This window comes from Triticum urartu, chromosome 7 (genome assembly GCF_003073215.2).
Source record: "Triticum urartu cultivar G1812 chromosome 7, Tu2.1, whole genome shotgun sequence".
In the NCBI taxonomy this organism is placed as follows: domain Eukaryota; kingdom Viridiplantae; phylum Streptophyta; class Magnoliopsida; order Poales; family Poaceae; genus Triticum; species Triticum urartu.
Window position 1 is genome coordinate 653,297,118 of NC_053028.1, and position 23,650 is coordinate 653,320,767.

At 43.5% G+C, this 23,650-nt stretch overlaps 1 long non-coding RNA gene across 16 annotated transcripts; it reads left to right on the plus strand.

The window, feature by feature from the left end:
- Window positions 1-2,181: 2,181 nt before the first annotated feature.
- Window positions 2,182-22,708, plus strand: LOC125519693. Of its 16 annotated transcripts, none has more exons than XR_007288275.1 (14): window positions 2,182-2,699; window positions 2,928-3,009; window positions 3,879-3,938; window positions 4,055-4,202; window positions 5,960-6,089; window positions 6,212-6,320; window positions 15,560-15,619; window positions 18,264-18,341; window positions 18,426-18,510; window positions 18,765-18,996; window positions 19,152-19,281; window positions 19,370-21,494; window positions 21,579-21,761; window positions 21,850-22,708. It is a non-coding gene; the product is annotated as an uncharacterized LOC125519693 (long non-coding RNA). The 16 variants fall into 16 exon arrangements; XR_007288276.1 differs by having other exon boundaries at window positions 4,058-4,202; XR_007288282.1 differs by lacking the exon at window positions 3,879-3,938 and adding an exon at window positions 15,898-15,939 and having other exon boundaries at window positions 18,414-18,510.
- The last annotated feature ends 942 nt before the right edge of the window (window positions 22,709-23,650 follow it).

Here is a 23,650-nt window from a genome sequence, read left to right on the forward strand (position 1 = left end):
GTTGGACAAAAAAAGTGCTCAAACAGCTCTACTTTTTTATACGTCGGAATTCCCTATATGGCGCATTCTGCTTCTGTCAACCTTTCACACAGGAAGCTGGCAAACGAGCAGACGGTCCACCTCGAGTGTGAGCTAACCGGTTTTGGGAGCCTTCTAAAATGTCCTGAACCGGGTTTTTTCTGGTTTTATATTTTTTGTTTTTCTGCTTCTTTTTCTTTTCCCTTTTCCTTTTTTGTTTTTCTGTTTCTTTTTTCTTTCATAATTCACAATTTTCATTTTTATAAATGTCTAAAATTTCAAAATTTTCTTTGCATTCTATTTTTTGTGGGGAATTTCAAAACATGTTCAAAATCTATTTGGTCACTTTTTAAAAAACTTTTCTTCGAACATTTTCAAAATATGGTTTTTTCCAAAAAATTTCACCAATTTGAATATGTTCGTTTTTTTAAAAAAATAATGTTTTCAAAATGTGTTCAGAATTTCAATAAATGTTCCCTTTAAAAAAAAATAGATCCAAAAAATGTTTGCTGTTTCAAATATCGTTTGGAGTTTCAAAAAATGTTTGCATTTAAAAAAGTTTCCAATTGAAAAAAATCAAGATTCAAAAAAAATATTTGTGTTATAAAACATATTTGAGATTTAGAAAAATGTTTGCGTCCAATTTTTTTTAAGTTTTGAAAAAAATATTCACATTTTCAAAAAGGTTAGTGTTTCAAAAAAATATATTTTGAACAACTATTTGAGATTTGTTCAGAATTTAAAAAATGTTTGTATTTCAAAAAATGGTCGCAAATTTGAAAAAGTGTTTGCACTTGGAAAATGTGTTCAGAATTTCAAAAAATGACCCCGTTTTAAAAACAATCACAGATCTAAACAATGTTTGCGGTTTCAAATTTTGGTCAGAGTTACATAAATATTTTTGTTTTCAAAAAAGTTTTAAATGTCAAAAAATGTGCAAGATTCAAAACAATATTGGAGATATTTCAAAAAATGTTGAGTTTTGAAAAAACATTCACAATTTTGAAAAAACGGTTGGGTTTCAAAAAATATTAACCTTTTGAAAAAAAGCATTCGTTTTGAAGTTTCAAAATATGCCTTAGATATGTCACTGTTGATAGTTCTTAATGTTCCGCCCTACGTATTAGCCACCAAAACTCATCAGCTCAAGTGGCTGGCCATGTGCGCTCATAAGCGCAAGGTGTCGTGTTCGATCCACTGCTTTTCGAGTGCCTCGTGGCTCAATGCCTTTGGGCACTAGGAGATGAAGAGGTGCTAGAGCATGTGATATCGAATCAGACAAATGTTGCACATCTATGGCTTTTTTTGGCTTTTTGAATCCATGAATCAATCGGATCTGGCTCGGGTGTTAATCACCATGTGGGCTATCTGGTGGGCGAGGAGACGGGAGATACATGACGACAAATTTAAGAGTCCTCTTACAACGCTGTACTTTATCAAACAAATATCTTGAAAACCTGAAAATAGTTGTTGCTTGGAATCCTGGTTCCATTAACTCTTCGGCTACACCTTGTCAGAGGGTTTGTAGATGGATGACACCCGGGGGAGAAGCTGGAAAAAAAGTTGATGGTGGACTATCTCGCCATGGCAATATGGGTGTAGTGGCGGATGTCTGTAGGGGAAAGGAGGGCTGTAACGTGTGAACCTCTGTTTTTGTTTTTGACGGCCTAGTAGAGCCAGCTAGCGTGGAAGCACATGCATGCAATGAGGCTCTCGCCCTTGCCTGGAACCTCAATCTCACATACCTGGTTATTGCCTGGGATTGTATTGGAGTTATTTCAAACATCAACAATGGTGCTGCAACATCCTATGCTTTGGTTCCGAGCGAGATCGATCACAGAAGCTAGGATCTTGCAAATGACGGCTTTCGGTTTGAGAATAGAGAGGCCAACTTTGAAGCACATGCAATAGCAAAAGCAGCTTCTGACTCTTCCTGTAGGACGCCATATGTGGGTAGGGATACTTCCTGAAATTGCTTGGTATCCCTTATGTTTTGAACGTTGAATAATAAAATCCCTAATTCACCTTTTTTTAGACAAAAAAATCCCTATAATTCACTAAGAAAGAAGTACGTCCACCAACGAAGCCGCCCCATTCCAACGCCCGCCTGGGCCTCAACATATGGCCCAACGAAGTCCAACTCCAACCCAGTTTCTTCTGGCACGGCAACGGCAGGCACATCCTTCCCCACAGACTTCGCCGCGCCCCCGCCGCCTCTTCCTCTTCGATTCCCCAATCCCCCCCGCTTCCCCGTCTCCGTCTCCTCCGCCGCCCCAAAAATCTTCCTAAATTGCCAGTCTTCGCACCAGCCGGCGGAACCCTAGCTCTGGAGCTGCTGCCAGATCAGGGCGGCGGAATCGGCGGCTCCTTCCCTGGCGCCGCACTTCGGAGGCCTGCGCCGCTCGGCGCGTCCCCCGTCCGCGTCTTTCCTCCGGCCACACCTTCAGGATTCGCGCCGCTCCGCCTCCGGCCCGAGGGCTTTGGAGGCTTGCTCTTGCTGCCGTCTCTCATCTTGGCCCTTCTGTCGTTGATGCCCCGATGCAATTGCAGCTGTCCTTATGCAATGCAATTCATCCACGAACACAATTGATTCTGATTCGTGCACCAACTACTATTCTATGCAACTAGTATCTGCTGTTAGATGTCAATGGACCAGCAAAACTTCAGAAAAATATATTCTTGTAAGCTGCCAACTCTTCAATCCTTGCTAGATAGTCTGTAATGCTTCCATTTTTTTAATGCGAATAAGCACTACTTCATAGATTGCAACCCCATGTTTAATAGTCCATTGCAACAATTATACGGTGTCCAGGCTCAGTAGTGGTCTGTATTTCGTAACCATAGGTTTATGCTACTTCTGATGAATTCCTAATAAAATGTCATTTCTGTTGCAACTTCACACTTTTCAGGAGTCTGAAATGTCATTTCCATTGTCTCTGATGCATGGTGGTCGGCGGTAGTCACCTCTACCTTCTGTCGCAGCGTATCCAGGTCAGCATCGCGGCTTCCTCGGCACTAAACTTATGAAACCATCCACCACAATTTTTCCTTTGTGACCTATAGATACTCGGCTTCAGTGTCAGTCTTGCTGATCTTAGGCAATCGACTTTCTCTCCGCTTACTTGTCAGATGGGCTTTGCTTTGATGATTTAATCTGATATAAAGATGACACACTAGGACGTAGACGTACACAGAAAATTTCTGGTTAGTTTGTACATGACTGGATCCTCTCCGTGCAAAAATTGATGATACATAGTTGGTAGGAAAATCTGTGAGGGGCTAAAACTGCAGGCTTCCCTTACCGCCCAATGCAAGTTCCTGGTTTAATTCTGGATTATTATTGTAGCCATTAGGTTAAGTTTTTGTTTGGTAAGCATAGCACCTAATTTATGATGAAGTGCATCCATCAAGCAAATTGTTTGACTGTTAATACAGAGCAAACATATCAGAATAGGTGATATTCGAGTCTATTGGAAATTGCTCCAATTAAGTTAAGATCAACTAAGTTACTAGGACCTGGATGCCCTGCAAGATACACAAATCTATCTTTGAGGCATGTGAGATTGCATCCTTCTATTCAAGGATTTCTGTCAGCTCATAATATATTGTGGTTTAAATGTGGGGTTTAAGTGCACAATTGAAGTTTAGCTTCGAACAAAACAATGGTGTGTTGGTCTGTACAGAGGCGGACATTTTTGTTGCATTCCATGCTTGTCTATCAATGATTTTGACGTGTTTGTCCAGCATGTTTACTGTTTTGTGTTGTACTGTTTATACATATATTGATGGTCAGTTATGATATGGTTGTCTGTTCGCATAATGGTCGGTTATGTAATGGAGGTCTCTTCATGATGTGCTAGGGCATAATGTCGTTGTAGTCAAAGAGCTGCTATTCTTTGTGCACGTGTTGGACGGAACTGGTAGAAGCCATTCTTTAATGTGTGGTTATCCTTAATTTACATCTTCCTTAATTCACATCACAAAAAGTATTAAGTCCCTCTTTTGTCCACATGAACTGCCCTCCTTTGCCATATAGAAGGCGTCGAGCGCTCTATGGAAGCATCCAATCTCGCCGCTCTGCCAACTTCGCCTGAACGCCGACTGCCAATGCTCCATATACCGTCATACAATCTTGCCATTCTACCTACTTCACCGGAACACCGACCGCCGGTGCTCCATCTGAGGTACGCTGGATCACATGCCAAGCTAAATGCATCTCTGCCATTTTTGAAAAAGAAATGATTTTTAGCTTCCATCGTTATTACCTTGCCATGTACGTACAGTCTGCAAAGTTTGCAAACAAAAAGTGAAACCTATAATGATGAGTGATGACTACGGTATTATATCTATTTAATTACCAGGATTAAATCTTCATGACTGTAAACGTTAGACATGTAGTATGCAAGTTTAGAGAGGGACATATCAAGTTTACTATGAACTCAAAAAGGGCACATTTGACAAACAACACACTTCAGGCTCTTTAATTGATTATTATTTTAGGGAGCAAAGATGCACACATGCCTTTCTTGCGCTGTGCTGAGAGTATAATTTCATTCTGATTAGCTTGTTGGTTGGTAACCTATACTGCTAGTAAGTTGCCGTTGCCTTGTCTGATCTGATACTTGTTAGTTGCCAAGCTGTAGTGATAGATTGCAGCCCTAACATGATGTCGATTATATCTAATCAGTATACACTATATTTCTGTAGTTATGCTAATTGGATTGGAATGAACATAAATCAACTGGGTATATTTTTACATGGCCTTATACTTTGGCTTTTTGGGTAGGCTGTTTTCAACTGGACTACAAATCAGTGTTATTTTCATGCATGGAAGTAGCGCTCAACCTTATTACTAACTAACATGTAAACGGTTCTGCTGCCTTCCTATTCTGATCATGGATTTTAAGCATATTGCTAACAAAATGTTGGCGAGTGTGGCAGTTTTTACCTAATCCAAAACATGGCCAATACTGAATTTCTAGCTTGCACGTTGCCATGTATATCCCATCTAAATTTCTTTAGTTTATGGACATTACAACTAAATTTAGCAGCTGCTGCGAGTGAAACACAATTGGGTAGAGCAAATTAATTACCGTTGGATTGAAAACAATAGGTTCAATTGGTTTTTGTGCAGCGGGAGGGGAGAAATTATATATGGTACAGCTAACCTGGCCATTTTATGTTTTTTCTTTTGAGTGAATGCCTTCATGGCTTACTTTATTAATCAAATAAGTAAACTTACATCGTTCACAAGAGATTCATGAATAAAAGGGGATTCATCTACCCAATTACATGATAAATGGTCCTCATAGCTATGCTTAGCAATCTCATGTGCGACGGCATTGGCCTCCCGATAACAGTGAGCAAACTGAACCGTACCTATTTCCACAATCAAGTCAACGTAATCCACTAAAACTGCAGCTCCTTCATGCCACCAAGTACTTCAGCACATGCTTCGATTACTTCTAAACAGTCTGATTCTGCTACTATTTGATGGTAGCCTAGAGATGCCGCCAAAGATAATCCTTCTTTCATCGCCAAGGACATAATGTATTTTTATCTATTCGGTTGTCAAATGGTTCTGTATCAGCAGATCCCTCTGTGGGTTCTGCAGGTGTATTTTTGATACATGTGAGTTTGGATTATTTAGATATATGATGTATTTGTGGGGTCTGGTGCTCAGTATAATGGTGTGCCGCTAACAAGGATAAAAGAGAAATTCTCCTGCATTGTGATTAATGTATATGACCCTACTCAGCAGGTGCTTAACAGTTAGTGTTTTTGTGGTACTTATCTTGCTTGCAGTATGGTTTATAGCTGACCTCCTTGATTCAGTTTAACAGCAATGGTAGATATAGTGGCAAAGTTCCATTGTTGTATAGTATCAGGATTTTTATGAAAACTTAACATCTCTTTTCTCGACCATAATTTCAAATCGTAGACGATGGGTGTTGAACTGCTAGAATATTTATGCCCCTTTGCAACACATGGGCATATGTGCTAGCTTATTCCAAAAGAGAAAAACATTGGTACTATGTTGATAGCGAGGGTGCAAGGCTCAAGGGAAGCAGGTTCTCTAGCTCTCTGTATGCTTATGGTATCTTGGATGAGGTTTATACCTCTATATGTTGCTTTGCTCATTGTTCATATTATCTTGAAGTTGCATCCCTTATGTTTGTGCTTTACATTTCAGTTACAAATTCAATTCAACATGTCAGTTGAGGAAGCTGCTGAGTTAGCATGGTGGGCTATTTACCATTCAATATTCCATGACGGAGCTAGTGGTGGCTGTGTTAGTGGCGGTATGCATTCTGTTTCTTAGTATCTATCATGATATTTGTTTTGTTCACTCACAACATGCATGCATATTTGTTAAACACCTTGTCATTATATCTTTTGAGTTGTAATTATTTCCGTAAGTTTTTTTCCGAAGTTTGGCAAAGTTCAGAGATTTTTGTATTTCCCATCATGTAATGCACACCCCTAGCTTGGAATAGGGATTACGATGGTGATAAATTAAGCCATACCTTTCTATTTACAGATGTACAATGTTGTAGAGTATCAAAGGTGTTGTAGAGTATAGACATGGGTCTAGACATCTAGGAAAATCTCCCTATATAATGGTTACATATTAATTACATGCGTAGATATATTCTTTTTTTCATATGGCGTACATCTTGGTAGATTCTAAAATATGGTGTGATGTATAAAGAATTATGGTCAACGCTATGTGTTTGGGTCAAATTATTATTTGAAAGTAGGGTAAAGTTTGTTGAAACAAAGAAAATTATCATTTGCGGTTGAGAGTATGGCTAATATCCCACTCGGTCCTGGTTGCATCATTGCAAACGTGGCCCACTTTGCAGAAGAATACACCAACCATTTTGATAGTGGGCCTAACTCATCTCGACAATTCTGTTTGGGCCTCACTTCCCCTAATATGCTAGTCATCATCTCCTTTTCCGTATTTCTCTTGGTCATTTCACGATCTGAGAGATACGCCAACAATTTTGGTATTCACAAACTTATTTATATTCCGTGAGTATTAAATTGGCCGCAAACATTTTTTGAGTTCACAAACTTATTTTGAATACGTGAGCATTTTCTGAGTTCGTAAACATTTTTCGAATTTGCAAACATATTTTTTGAACCTGTGAATGTTTATTGAATTCTCAAACACTTCTTTTCAAATTCGCCTTAAATGTTATTAGATTCTAAAATATGGTGTGATATAAAGAATTATGGTTAACGCTATCTTTAGTGTTTGGATCAAATTATTATTTGAAAGCATGGGTTAAATTTGCCAAAGAAAGAAGTTATCGTTTGGGCTTGATAGAGTATGACTATATCCCACTTGGTCCTGTTGCATCAAAAGTGTGGCACACACGTTGGAGAAGAATACACCAACCATTCTGGTAGTGAGCCTAATTCATCTCAACAATTCTGTTTATGCCTTATTCCCCTAATGCGCTAGCCATCATCTTCTTGTCCCGTATTTCTCTTAGTTTCACTCCCAAACACTTCACGATCAGAGAGAGGGAATGCTAGCAGCCATGGCAACATTGTCCCATTCGACTGTTTATGCCACCTGAGAGGATGAAGGCTCTAGAGGCATCGTAGAGAGTTTGCCACCATCCTAGCCACGATGACAACAATGCTGCAGAGCATATAGTGGAAAGTAGAGTAGGACGGTGGCGTGACAGCACCACGGGAGGAGGTGCACACAAACAAGGGGCACTGTAGTCTGTTTCTTCTTTTGGGCGAGTGGAAGCGAGATAGTCAAGACTCTCAATAAGATGACGGTAAAGCGTCGGATCAGATAGAGGGTCACCATCAGCAGCATGGAGGTGAACATTAAGCTCCATGGAAGTTGTAACAATACGCTCATCATTAAGGGCAACACGAGCAAGATCCTGTATATCTTTTTTTGAGCAAGAAGAGACTTCAACCCCAAGAAAGTAGCGAAGAGGGCAAAGGGAGGGCATATGCTCAAACTGCACACTAAGACGTGCCTTCACAAAGGCAATATACTCGGGGTCGTGATGAACAAGAGCAATAAGGTGGACAAACAACGTAGGGTCATGAGCACTGGTTGAAAACCTGCGACAACTACCGCAAAGGCAAAACGCTCAAACCAGGCATGAAGGGCCTGCTTAAAGCCATTTAGAGAGCGATGAAAAAGAGCATGTCGCTAGGAAGAGAATACCCAAGTGATGGCTGCATGTAAACCTCCTCATGCAGCTCACCATTAAGGAAGGCATTCTTAACATCAAGTCGAGACACATACCAGTGGTGAACAAAGGCCACAACAAGAAGTGTGCGAACAATGGTCATGTTGTTCGCATGAGCAAAAATTCTCATCGTAATCAAGACCATGTTCCTGCTGAAAGCCTTGCGCCACAAGACAAGCTTTGTAATGCTCAAGAACCATCACAACGAGTCTTAACCATGTAGACCCACAAGTGATGAGACGAACACGAGGAGGAAGAGAAACAAGATCCCATGTGCCGATATGCTCATGAGCAATAATCTCCTTTGTCATTGCAAGCTGCCATTTGGGATGAACAACAACATCATGATAAGAAGTCGGCTCAAGAACAGCAGCGCCAACGCTTGGAAGACCAAGGCGGTCAACAGGCGGAAGTGGATGAGGACGCAAGCCATAAGTAGTCTGAGACACGGAAGATGGCACATCAGTAGATGCATCCACAAGATGCGGACGACGTGTATAAAGTGAGGAAAAGATGGAAGAATACGAGGAGGAATCATCGGGACAATCTCAGGTGGTGGTGACAAGGAAGCCTCCGGTGACGAAGGTGTAGAATCCTATGATAAGCGAGGTGAGAAAATCATAGGAGAGATGTTTTATCTGCAATAATCGGAGAAGCAGGAGCAACACGATGAATGGATAAGGGCTCAACATGAGTGATACGAGTGTCGTTAAAAGTGAGGAAAGAGATATCCTCCACCGAAAAAGTTAAGGAAGATGGACACGGGTACAACGGACGAGACTCATCAAAAGTCACGCCTCGAGAAACAGGCATCGGACAACCAACACTATCCTAACAGAGATATACCTTATGCCGATCGTTGTATCCTACGAAGACACACTCAACAGACCGACCAGCCAGTTTGATGCCTTCACCAGGGGCATGGACATAGCAAACACAACCAAACAATTGAAGCGTTGAATAGATTAAGAAACATCAAGGAGACGTTTGAAAGGAACGCCACCCTGTAGAGCCGTGGATGGCTAAAGGATGATGATATAGATTAGTGGTGACAAATTTGGTCCAAAAATGCGGCGAAAGAGAGGCGACGACCATCAATGCACGAGCCGTCTCAAGAAGGCGATGATGCTTGCGATGCCATTCTGAGCATGAGCACTAGGACAAGAGATCTGAGCAGGAGTACCCTGCTCAGCAAGGACTCGACACAAGAGCTTGGAGATACACTCTCCAGCATAGTCATCACATAACACACGAATAGGCGTAGAGAAGTGGATGTGAACCATGGCAGCAAAATGTTTATGTATAGATAAGACCTCACTGCGAGAAGAAATAAAGTATATCTAGGTGTGTCGTGAGAAATCATGTATAAAGATAATATGCTACCGAGGATCTCATTTCAAGGCAAAGGGGGATGAACCCCAGACACAGAGTGAACAAGGTCGATAGTATGCTGAGACAGTCTATGCCAACAACCCTGACGGTCTAAAGACATCGCCGGAGACGGATCCAAGAAGACCATGTCTAACTAAGGATGAGAGATGAGAGCCACATAAGTGACTCAAGGAGATGATGCCACTACTGAAAATAATGGTAAACAGGGCAACAAAGGCGGAGAGACTGACGGTGGCGACAGAGGGACTTGATCCAACATTCCACGTTCTTGTGCACTCTCTGTTCCCCGCCGAGCCGGCTTGGTGTCCTTATCCTGTTTGCGGATTTTGTGTCACGCACTTGATTAAGCATCCCACGTTCTCCTATTGTGTGCCCTTGGCCCCGACGATAGGTAGCGCCGTGTTCTTGGGCGCGTCCCGTGGGTAAAATCCAGGTATGCACCAATTGTCCAAGCTTCTGCTCACCATTGGTGTTGCTCGAGCATGTGTTTATGGTGTCGCCCAACAAGGGAACACGGGATGTGGGATCGAGACAGCACACATAGCAACCCGCAACTAGGCAAAGGATACCCATCTAGACTTGCTGGGAGCGGAGGTGGACACAAAGGTGGATGTTGAGCTCCATAGGAGTCCCAATAGTGCGCTCATCAGTAAGAGCAGCATGAGCAAGAAGATAATGGATATTCTTATATTTGAAAATAAAGAAGCCATTAGAGGTAGAAGAAACCTCGATCTCAAGGAAGAAGTGAAGAGGAGCAAAATCAGACATAAGAAACTCATTATGACAAGCCTTCACAAAGGCAATGTGCTTAGTCATTGCCAATGATGATCGACATATTGAAGAAGTGTTCGACCATGATTTGAAAGGTGGCTGGAAGTGTAGGATCATGAGCACTCGCCGAAAAAACAGTCGCAGTCACCACTGAGACGAGGTGCTTAAACCAGAGACGATGTGTTTACTCAAAACCATATAAAGAGTGACGAAGACGACAAACCATGCCATCCGGAAGAGAATACCCAGGTAGTGGCTACATGTAGGCATTCTTGACATCAAGCTGAGGCACATACCAATGGCGAACATAAACCACAATGAAAAGTGTGCAAAGAGTGGTCATGTGGGCCATATGGGAGCAAATGTCTCATCGTAGTCATGACCATGTTCTCACCACTAGACGAGCTTTGTAACGCTCAAGAGAACCATCCGAATCTTAATCTTTTAGGTTCCCTTCCAAGTGATGAGATGAGCATGAGGGGGAAGAGAAATGTGATCCCACACGCTGATGCTGCCAAGAGCATCAATTGTCGATGCCATTCAGATGATTAACAACGTTATGATAAGAGCGGCGCAATAACCGTAGCGGTTCATAGGCAGAAGCGGGACGAGCTCGGAAGCCATAAGTAGGTTGAGTTGGAGGCAGTGTGTTGCCAACAGAAGAAGACATAGTAGTCGAGGGAGATGGCTCATCAGAAGAATCCACAACATGCTATGCCGAGTGTACTAAAGTTGAGTAACATGAGGAAAAGAAGGATCATGAAAAGATGAAGTGGCAAGAGTGCCTCGACTATTGACCGGGAGGGAAGTACCATCTAAGAACATGAACATGAGAATCTAGAGGTGCAATCGAAGACAAATTGGTAGAATCACAACTCATATGAGAAGATGCTCCAGTACCAAGGATCCATGGAGGTGTACCTGATATTGTAAAATGGTGGTCTCTTAGTTCCTTTAGAGTAAGTAGCAAAACCTACAAAGCATGTCGATGGAGAACCAAAAGAAGTAGCTAGCAGACAGTGATGCCGTGTAATCTCCAGCATAGTAAGGGGCTCAACCGCTCAACTGAAGAGGTCGATGAAGAAGCATCACGTGACGAAGAACAAGAAGCAGTTTTCCAGAAGTGATCGGGATCGTTCCAGTACCAAGGATCCATATGAAAAGACGCTCCAGTACCATCCATGGAGGCGTACCTGATTGTGTAAAAAGTGTTTTCACAGTACCAGAAGAATCAGTAGCAAAACTTGCAAAACCTGTTGATGGAGAACCAAAAGAAGTAGCTAGCAGACACAGAAGTCGTGTAATCTACATTGGCCTTGTTTGGATACTCTAACTCAGTTAGAGGTTAGAGTTAGATTCTAACCGTGAAGCAACCCTGAACTAACTCTAACCAAAGAGGTGTTTGGATGGCAGGGTTAGATTGACAATAAATGCTCTTTCTCAATCATTTGGCTACTTTGGACCCTATTTTTTGCCGGATTTGGCGGAGCGAGCCCTGGCCGAGGCAGACGGGGACTCGCCCGGCAAGGAGCCGCGCTGGCCTCTTGCGCAGCCCACCGACTGAATCCGTCGTCCCTGCGCAAGGAGTCATGTTGGCCGAGGCCGACGGGGACGGGCCGCACAAGGAGCCGCGACTGCTTATTGGCGGGCTGCGGGGAGACGAGGGGGTTGGAACTGGAGGATAGGGTGGGGCTGCTTACCGGCGGTGGACGGGAGCGTGAATATGGCGAGGCGCCTTCACGGGCGGTGCGAGAGGGAGGGAGAGGACGAGAAGCTTCAAGGAAGTGGGGAGGGATCTGCGGGGAGAGTGAGAGAAAAAGGTCTTTCCTTTTTTCGTGGTCCTAAGGAGAACTAACCCAAATAAGCACCTTTTGGGTGGGTTAGATTTTTTGGGTGTCTAACCCAAACCCTCCCCGTTTGGATATTTTTGGGTTAGTTGAGTCCAAACTAACCCAAACTTACAGGGCCATTTTAGTCAAGGGCTCAACTGCAGAGGTCAACGAAGAAGCATCAGGCAATGAAGAACCAGAAGCAGTAAGTCGGTGTCAAAAGTCGTGCAATCTCTTACAAGGTGAAGGACATTGCTGAAGTGGTCGACATAGAATCACCAGAAGAGGAGTGGCCGCCACCACTTGTGTAAGCCTAGATGATGACTAGTACCTGTTGTAGAATCGGTGGAGACGAGGTTACATGCACACGAGGACCAGTTGCAAAGGGAAGGCGCACATGGCGTAGCCGGTGGAGTGATGTGCACGAACACTACTAATGAAAGCCGTGAGGCAAGTTTGTGTACAACGACCATCACCGCTTGTAGGGGTCGCGAGAGGAGTCATTGTAGAGCCACTATCGTAGCCTACGGAAGGCATCGGGGTGAGCAACGTCATAGATGGAGGAGCACCAAGCATCGATGGACAATGCATGTGCGACAGCCTAAAAAGCCACCACACAACAAGGAAGAGAAATTGTGTCCAATGAAGACATTGTACCTTTTTTTGTTTTTCTACTCTTTTACAGAATTAGCTGTCTTACGAAAGAAGAGAGCAGCGGAGCATGGAAGAGCAGCATATAGGGCGCGTGTGAAGGGGCATGGTCCCCTAGAGAGGCATGTCGACAGGACAGGTTGCTGTTTGTGAGGTCCGGCGGCAGCAAAAGAGGGAGCTAAGATTGTGACCTGCAACAACGGACATCGCGGAGATTGCGGATGGGCGCCGGCCTCCTTGAGAAGATGGTGAGGTGTCGACCAGCTGGAACGTCGGGGCATCTTGGAGCGGCGAAAAGGTGTGACCTCTTGGAGCGGTGGGACGTTGGCCTCCGTAGAAGGCGATGAGGCACCAACCTTCTAGAGATGGAGATGAGGCACAACCTACTTGGAGATGGTGAAGAGGTAGCATGCGGTTGCGAGCGCGATGGAGGTGGCCGCCAGTGGCGAGCACGACGGAAGCGTAGGTATCGAGTTCGGAAGGGCATAACGGGAGCGGTGGCCATGGTGGAAGAGCCGGAGGTTCTGTGTAAGAATAAGACATGGGTATTAATACCCCTTCCGACAGGAAAGAAAGCAGTCAGCTGCAAGTGGGTATACACAGTGTACACTGTGAAGCAAAATGCAGAAGGAAAGGTTGAAAGGTACAAAGAAAGGCTTGTGGCGAGGGGTTACAGCCAAACATATGGCATTTACTACGATGAGACCTTTGCTCCAGTAGCAAAGGTGAACACCGTGAGGATTCTGCTCTCCTGTGCGGCAAATTTCGTGTGGCTTTAACACCAACTTGATGTGAAGAATGTCTTCTTGCATGCGGACTTGCAGGAGGAGGTATACATGGAGATTCCACCTAGGTTCTAGACTTCTAAGAGAGACTATTGTCAAGGTATGCAGTCTAAAGAAAGCTCTTTACGGACTGAAGTTGTCTCCAAGAGCTTGGTTTGACAAGTTTAGACGGATGGTCTGTGGCATGAGTATGGATGGTGAAATGGTGACCATACATTGTTCTATAGACACTCTTAAGGCCTCATTCGGTTTGGAGGATTTTTATAGGAAAAACATGGGAACAAGGATTCCAGAGGAAAATTTCCTATATATGCATTCGGTTTGTAGGAAATCCGTAAAGGAATTTCGTAGGAATACTATTCATTTCCTATGCTTTTGGATGAAACTACACATCCACTCAAAGCTCATTTTGCGCGTAGGAACGAGGCAAGTCAATTCCTTAGGGTGGCAAGTGCCATCCTATCAAATTCCTATACTACTTAAATTCCTACGTTTAGATTTCCTCCAAACCGAATGAGCCCTAAAGGGACAATGACCATCGTCGCTGTTTATGTTGATGACATCATTATCGCCGGCGAAGATGACGTAGAGATAGCAAGGTTAAAGGGGTGCCTGAGTAAGGCATTTGAAGTTAAAGATCTTGGTCGACTCAAGTACTTCCTTGATATAGAAGTGGCAAGGTCTGAAAAAGGAATAGCTCTTTCTCAAAGTATACCCTGGACCTCATCTATGATGTTGGCATGTTGGGTTGTCGAGCTGCTTCAACCCCAATTGATCAGAACCATAAAGTGTCTGCCTAGGCTCTTGTAGTTATGGATTATTGCCTTACGTAGAATGATCTTATATGATTTATACATAAATTTATTGCCATACTTAAGTGGCATCATGTCTATTATACATAGTATGAATTATCATCACTGCTCTTGGTTCTTGTCAGTTGTCACATGCTTGAAAGCACTAATGATTTCCCATTAAAAGTAGTAATATTTTCAACTTGATGCTTATATACATGTCGCCTTAAATGATCCTAAGGATGAAATAATGATAGTTTTTGTGTGATTTCTGATTTTTAATGTTGTCATGGTGATGGTTCAACTAAAGAAAAAGAGAAGCTGGAAGGCAACATTTGCAGGGTTTTGGATTTGTTTAGTATGTAGCATTGAACAGCAGGGGTCAGCTTTGAGCCCTTATAGACCTGCAATGTTGTATGGCACTGAGTGTTGGCCGACTAAAAGGCGACATGTTCAACAGTTAGGTGTGGCGGAGATGCGCATCTTGAGATGGATGTGTGGCCAAACAAGGAAGGGCAGAGTCCGGAATGATGATATACGAGATAGAGTTGGGGTATCACCGATTGAAGAGAAGCCTGTCCAACATCGTCTGAGATGATTTGGCCATATTTAGTGTAGGCCTCCAGAAGCTCCAGTGCATAGCGGACGACTAAAACATGTTGATAATGTCAAAAGAGGCCGGGGTAGACCGAACTTGACATGGGAGGAGTCCGTAAAGAGAGATCTGAAGGACCGGAGTATCACCAAAGAACTAGCCATGGACAGGGGTGCGTGGAAGCTTGCTATCCATGTGACAGAACCATGAGTTGGTCCCGAGATCGTATGGGTTTCACCTCTAGCATACCCCAACTTGTTTGGGACTAAATGCTTTGTTGTTGTTGTTATTGTTGTGATTGATAATGTATGTCTAACAGCATTACAAGCACGATCCCCAGGTAACTTATATTTTCTTATATATTTTCACCTTTGGATAACATAGTTGATGCTTACCGCCTGGTCTTACTTTTCATGTTAGCATATTGTATTAATTAATGACATTAACTCTTGAGATGACCTGTGAAAAGAACTTCATCTTTTAATATCCTTTGCAGGTGTTGTTAACCACTCGTTTTCTTCAACATGAACATCATCTTGGTCGGCCTATTAACCAAGTAAGTTGCACATCTTGAATAGCATAGCTCAGTTGGAATCTACACTTTTTTAACTTAATTACTGTATCCTGTTTCTGTGAGATATTTGTTTCTGTATAATATATTCTATTTTAATGATCGGCTCACATGAATGTAGATATTGGCCAGCTTTGAGTTTCAAACTTCAGTAGTCGCAATGGAAAAATAAAAATTTATCCCTTGCCCCTCTTCTTAGCAAGTTCATATTTTTATTTTAAATTGCCACTTATGCTACATTTTTGCTGTTTTGTATTTGGCAGAATCTAGGTAGCCTTTTGATGGATTTCCTGTATTGTTTGTGTGTAAGTGAGTATGTATTAACACTTTATTGTTTAAAACACAAGGGAAAAGATTAGTGCCTGATGTGGAAAAAGCGTGTAAGGGCATCTCCAGCCGTTGGCCCCCCCAGGACGCATAAAAATCGCCCCCTGGGGGCGAGCCGGCGATACCCTCGGCGCTGGGGGCGGTTTTGCGCCCAGTCGTCGCCCCCAGCTCGCCCCCAGGCGCCGAAATTGGCCCACTTTGCAGCCCAATTTCGACGAATAAACGGCCCATATGGGCGAGAATAGGCCCATATTCGGCGTGGTTTCGCCGTGTCTCGGCGTTCAATTATCAACACAATTATTTCTTATCACATATTTCATCACAGAAAAATCAAATACTTCAACAAAATAGTACAAAAACAAATAGTTCAATACAAATTATATAGTTCAACAAATAAAAACTCGTATTTCATCACACGGCGTCCCCCTTGAGCCTCCATAGGTGCTCAATCAGATCTTTCTGCAGTTGATGATGCACCTGTGGGTCTCGGATCTCCTGACGCATACTGAGATAGGCAGTCCAAGTTGCCGGTAGCTGGTGATCAACTTCGGCTAGAGGACCCTGCCTGTAGTATGGTTCAGTGTCAAACACTGGGTCTTCTTGCTCGCTCTCGATGATCATGTTGTGCAAGATGACACGACAAGTCATGATCTCCCACATTTGATCTTTCGACCAGGTCTGAGCGGGGTACCGAACAACAGCGAATCGAGATTGGAGCACACCAAATGCCCGCTCGACATCCTTCCGGCAAGCCTCCTGAACTTTCGCAAACCAGGCGTTCTTGCCTCCTGGCACAGGGTTTGAGATCGTCTTCACAAATGTCGACCATCTCGGATAGATGCCATCTGCTAGGTAGTACCCCTTGTTGTATTGGTGCCCATTGATCTCAAAGTTCACCGGAGGAGAATGGCCCTCAACGAGCTTGGCAAAAACAGGAGAGCACTGCAGCACGTTGATGTCATTGTGAGTTCTTGGCATACCAAAGAAGGAGTGCCAAATCCAGAGGTCCTGTGTGGCTACCGCCTCAAGCACCACACTGCAACCGCCTTCGGCGCCTTTGTACATCCCCTGCCAACCAAATGGGCAGTTCTTCCATTTCCAATGCATGCAGTCGATGCTTCCAAGCATCCCAGGAAATCCTCTTGCTGCATTCTGGGCTAGGATCCGAGCAGTGTCTTCCGCGTTGGGTGTTCTCAAGTATTGTGGCCCAAACACTGCCACCACTGCCCGACAGAACTTGTAGAAACACTCTATGCTGGTGGACTCGGCCATGCTCCCATAGTCGTCGAGTGAATCACTGGGAGCTCCATATGCAAGCATCCTCATCGCTGTCGTGCACTTCTGGATGGAGGTGAATCCAAGAGCGCCAGTGCAATCCATCTTGCACTTGAAGTAGTTGTCGAACTCCCGGATAGAATTAACAATCCTGAGGAAGAGCTTTCGGCTCATCCGATAACGGCGCCGAAATGTTCTCTCGCCATGAAGTGGAGCATCGGCGAAGTAGTCGGAGTAGAGCATGCAGTAGCCTTGCAGACGATGCCGGTTCTTTGCTTTCACCCGCCCCGGCGCCGAGCCACCTCGCCGCGGCTTTTCATTGCTCGCCAGCAGCTGGGCGAGGGCGGCGAGCACCATCAGATGCTCTTCTTCCTGGACGTCGGCCGCGGCTTCCTCCTCCAGCAGCGTGGCGAGCTCTTCCTCCTCATCCGAGTCCATCGCCGAGACAGGCAAAACGCCGAACACCTTGCGCTCGGTGGGCGTGTACCCGCCGTTAAACCGCGCCTCCGCGGCCGGAAACGGCGGCCGGAAACGCCCAGCTGTTGTGGGAGGGGCTGCCGCGGCGAAGCGCTGCTATTTTCCGGCGGGGAATGGCTATCTAGCGGAGTAGGGCGGCGGCCGTCGCCAGGATATAGCTAGTGGTGGCCGACGGCGCGGGGGTGCGAGGCGAGTTGGGGGAAGAAAACCTTGACTTTTCCCCTGTCGGTGTGGGCCAGGCGTGCTTTTCCCTAGCGCCGGAGCCCCCAACGGCTCCCCAGCGCGCCGGGTTCGGCCTGTGACCGCTGGGCGGAAAAAAGGTCCGAACCGGCGATTTTCGGCGTCCTGGGGGCGCGATTGGGCCGTTTTTTCGGCGCCGGTGCCGAAAAAGTGGCCTGGGGAGGCCTGTCGGGGGCGCGGCTGGAGATGCCCTAAAGTATGCTAGAATGACTATAGGACCCTTGTGTATGGTTTCTCTTTTGGGATAGCTAAATTAGCAATATATTGGTGCATCTGACCTCTAACTGCTTTCAAACATTCTGGATGACAGGAATGTGTTTGATCCACGCCATATGCGTATTTCCATCCAAAGTAGATGAATTTATTTGAACCGAGAAAGAGGGCACAGGTAATAAAAGTCGTTGTCAGTAATACATTGTTTCTTTCTGTCACCTTCTGCCTATGGTAATTTTCCATATAGTTGATTTTGCAGGATTGATCCAATTCACATCGATGATCCTCTTTGCCCTGCTAACAATGTGGGCAGGAATTGTTTCCGGGTCCACCAATGCATCAAGGTTGGTTCAAATTATCTTTTCTGGACTGGTTGAATCCATCCTTTGCTGTCTAGAGCTTTTGGAGTTGTGGCATCCTGTGATTATGCTCTTTTATGTGGTATAATTCGTTTGACCGGGGAATCTCGGTATTAAAATTTAGTCTTTGCACGGTACTAGTACTAATGTGTTTGTTTGGCCTTTGAAGATACAAATATTTGTCCAGCGAATCACGGATCAATAAGTCTTACGGTATTTTCTGATGCTTTTCATGGCAGGCTTTTGCTGATGCTTTTGCTGTTCTAGAAAACGAGCTACTGCAGTTCAGTGCAGAATGTAACATGCCTGCATCATCATTTAGCCTACTGAAGGAAATAATTCCAAGTATTGATTCTAATGAGTTGTAGCAATGGAAAGAGCCTGTGATTCCACAAGCTACAGGAACTGTTGGGTTGGAATGGCCTCTGCTGTGTCTAGACACCGAGTTACTTACTGCAGCTGGTGGAAAAGGTCAGTAGAGACAAATTTCCAAGCTGGTCTTAATTCTAGGTTATTTTCTTTTTTCTGCTGCACATCTTAATAGTTGTCCTGTGAGTTTTTAGCGCTAGTAGGTGTGAAAACATTGATCGAAAAATGTTCATATTCAGGTTTTCTATTTAGTGCAGGCTTGTTCGAAGGTACAATGCCAGCTGCCCTTCTCTCGCCTCTGGCTGCTTAGAACCCGAGACCGTTGATTGAGGTATTAGGCCGAATTGGATGCAAGAGCAAGATGGTGCTGCACTCTGCACACAGAAGGTACAGCACCTATCACTTCTGTAATACGAGCATATCTAATCACTTTGTAAGTATGTAAATCTCATCCACTTGATACCATAAACGATAGATCCTTAACCTCGTGCCGGTGGTATGTGCTGCCAAGGATGCGGAAATGGAATCGCCTAATGACGTGTGCTGCCAGACCTATAAGGTCACTGAGGAGCAGTACAGCAGGTCCGCACAGAACTCCAGATCCGGAGGAGCACTCGGGATAAGCTCTAGCAGAGGCTCTACATGTTTCCTGAATCATCTGTTCTCTGAACCTTAGGAAATGCCTAAGGAAAATCAGAACATCCTGGAACAAGTTCTTTGTGCTTTTGGCAGTCAACATCAGCTTGTGGAACAGGAAATGGAGAAATTCTACGAAGGAGGCTACCTGTGTTCGGAAACAGAGTAGGAAGCAACTCCTACTTGGAGCTGGTACAAGGCTTGATACTGGAAGTGGTGTCCGGTGTAGCAAAGCGATTTTCAGATCGTCGTTTCTCCGGAACAGCAAGATTGTTCCTTGAACACACCAAGAGGGTAACTGCCATGATTACTGCCGTGATCTCGAGTACCAGATTCTTCGTTGCAGTTACTCGCCAATGGGATTGCCGAGCTACTCTTCAGTTACAGTCAGAGCAATCTTTATGGCATCAGGGACATGGTCAGGTGACGGCGTTGGCTCGTCTTATAAAGGCAGACTTCGTTTCCTGCAGCTGATGAGATTCAAGTTGCTGCTTTTGTAGCGAAGCACACTTCGGTTCCTGCTTTTGTAGCGAAGCAGATTTAAGTTACCGCTTTTGTAGTTTACTCCAACACAAATTTGAAACTAGCATGTTCTTGATTTGCTGCGCTGATGTAGTGATGTTCTTGCGCTTTCTTTCTTGTGCAAGTATCGATTTTTGCTTTCTCTGTCACAAGCTATTCTCAGAACTAAGAATTCTTTACAAAATTACACATGTAGTAGATGTTAATGTGATATGTACACTTTGCATTTCTTCCTTCTAAAGTAACTAGTAAATGTGTAGATGCAATGCACGTTAATATTAGGCAGTATATTAATTGCGCGGATATTAGGTAGGATATTATTTACGTGTTAATTATATGTTTAGCACAATATATGGTATGGTATTAATTACACGCTAAACGTGTTGAGCTCTCGACATTAGAGCAGTCTAGGTCGTTGGATTGACTTGGGTTGACGGCCAAGATTAGTTGGATCTGCCACTTTGGGTCTTTTTATATTGGTATAGATATAGATATAGATACACATTTTGTGTGACAAGAGGACATTCGTGGTGGGCTAACAAGGCCACTTTCTGTGCACAAGGCCACTTTCTGTGCACAAATTTATTTCCTGTCATTCACTAGCAATAAAAATGCATTATGTTGCACCATTTTTCTTTCTTGTTGCAAATGTGGACATTACCAGTTAGAAGTCCATTTCAAACTAACAACCCTTAAACTCACTTTGGTTTAAAATCTTTGAGATACTAAGCTCCCTCTATTTGAGCATGTTCTACAAGGCATTGCTTAGTTTTTAGTTTTTTATTACTTTATTTCTCTTTTGGTTTTAATATTCTTTTTTATTTTTTATTTTGATTTTTTTGACATTTGTATTCATGATTTTTTTAAAAAATCATGACATTTTGATTTGGAATCTACACTTTTTTAACTTAATTACTGTATCCTGTTTCTGTGAGATATTTGTTTCTGTATAATATATTCTATTTTAATGATCGGCTCACATGAATGTAGATATTTGGCCAGCTTTGAGTTTCAAACTTCAGTAGTCGCAATGGAAAAATAAAAATTTATCCCTTGCCCCTCTTCTTAGCAAGTTCATATTTTTATTTGAAATTGCCACTTATGCTACATTTTTGCTGTTTTGTATTTGGCAGAATCTAGGTAGCCTTTTGATGGATTTCCTGTATTGTTTGTGTGTAAGTGAGTATGCATGAACACTTTATTGTTTAAAACACAAGGGAAAAGATGAGTGCCTGATGTGGAAAAAGCGTGTAAAGTATGCTAGAATGACTAGGACCCTTATGTATGGTTTCTCTTTTGGGATAGCTAAATTAGCAATATATTGGTGCGTCTGACATCTAACCGCTTTCAAACATTCTGGATGACAGGAATGTGTTTGATCCACACCATAAGCGTATTTCCATCCAAAGAGGAATTTATTTGAACCGAGAAAGAGGGCACAGGTAATAAAAGTCGATGTCAGTAATACATTGTTTCTTTCTGTCACCTTCTGCCTATGGTAATTTTCCATATAGTTGATTTTGCAGGATTGATCCAATTCACATCGATGATCCTCTTTTCCCTGCTAACATTATGGGCCGGAATTGTTTCCGGGTCCACCACTGCGCCAAGGTTGGCTCAAATTATCTTTTCTGGACTGGTTGAATCCTTCTGTTCTTGTCTAGAGCTTTTGGAGTTGTGGCAATGCTGTGATTATGCTCTTTTATCTGGTAATTTGTTTGACCGGACAATCTTGGTATTGAAATTTAGTCTTTGTGCGGTGCTAGTACTAATGCATTCTTTGTTTGGCCTTTGAAGATATATATTTGATCCTTAACCTCCTGGCGGTGGTATGTGGTGCCAAGGATGCGACATGGGCATGGACACGGTCATGGAGGAGCAGTACGAGCAGACCCGCACAGAACGCCTGACCCGGAGGAGCGCACAGGATAAGCTCTAGCAGAGGCTCTGCATGTTTTCTGAATCATCTGTTCTCTGAACCTTAGAAAACCGCTGAAGAAAACAGGAACTATATCCGTATGGAGGGCCAAGTCCTTCGTGCTTTTGGCAGTCTGCATGAGCTTGTGGAACAGGAAATGGAGAATTGCTATGGAGGAGGCTACCTGACTTGATGCTGGAACTGGTGACCGGTATTGGCGGAGCAAATTTCGAAATAGATGTTTCTTCCGAAGAGCAAGATTGTTCCTTGAACACACCAAAAGGGTAGCTGTGAAGATTACTGCCAGGATCTGAGTGTCAGATTCTTCGTTGAAGTTACCCGCAGTGCGATTGCTGAGTTGGTCTCTTTGAGAAACAAGTCAGGGCAAGTTTATTGATATGATGTGCAAAATTACAAGCACGATGAACACCACACCATGCAGAGCATCAGGAAGATGAACAGGCGAAGCTTCAGGCGATGACTGACAAGGTTGGTCTGTCTTACAAAAACAGGCTTCAGTTCCTTCGACTGATGAGATTCAAGTTACCATAGCTTTTGTAGTGAAAGCAGACTTCGGTTCCTGCAGTTGATTGGGTTTAAGTTACCGCCGCTTTTCTTGTGTACTACCAACACTAATTCATCACTAGCACGTTGTTGATTCACCGCGGTGATGTTCTTCTGTTTCTTTCCTGTGCAAGTAACCATTAATACTACGTATTATCGAAGTACCTTCATTGATGAATGCTTGCCATTTTTTAACACTAAATTTGTTCGCAAATACTACTTGACAAAGTGAACTGTTTTTGCTTTCCCTGTCAAAAAATGTTCTCAAAATTACGAATACTTCAAAGAATTAGCGTAACATACGCGCGCGCTTGGAAGAACACATTTCCTATGACAAAAAGATAATCATGAGGGGCAACCGATGTCAACGCTGAAATAGTGCGCTTGTCGGAAAAGAAGAGAATTGCACATAGTAGAAATTTGATCTTTGGCCTACTTGCTATATAGTAGCAACAATTAATGCCACCACGATTAAAAAAGTACAATTTCTTCAAGAGGACTAATTCCTTGTTAACGTACAACAGGTGACCAATCTTATCAAACAGAATATACATTACTATCGAAGCCTATGCTTCGTGAGTGTTGAGAGGCGAATCTGACAAAAGAGTAAGAGAGATAACTAGCTTGAAGGGCAAAAGCAGAAGTATATGAACATATAGATCAGCTTGGATAGGATACCCAAATGGATGGGCCTTTAGAGGGGCTTGCCCTCTATGGATTTGGGGCCCTCCTGAAGAGAGAGAAACAAAGTTGAAGCAGCCGACAACCATAGCAGGATGGGTAGAGTTTTGTTGTTAGACCCTACCCACCATAACGACACATACCCGACAACCACAACATGATGGATGTGCCTTTACAGGATGAGTCAACCAAAAACCCTGTGGGGAAATATGAGGAGAATAGTATAGATATGTTGCTAAAACTCCTTTAAACCCGATGAAAAAAAATATAAGGAGGAAATGATGTAACAAATAATGATTATGTCAACTTGATAACACATATGAGAAAAAACTTTGAAGAAGGAGAAAACTCGTTGGTGAGTTTGGAGAACAATATGCTTTCTATACATTCCTTTAAAAACCCCAGTGGGAAAAATAGAAAGTATTGCATATGTCG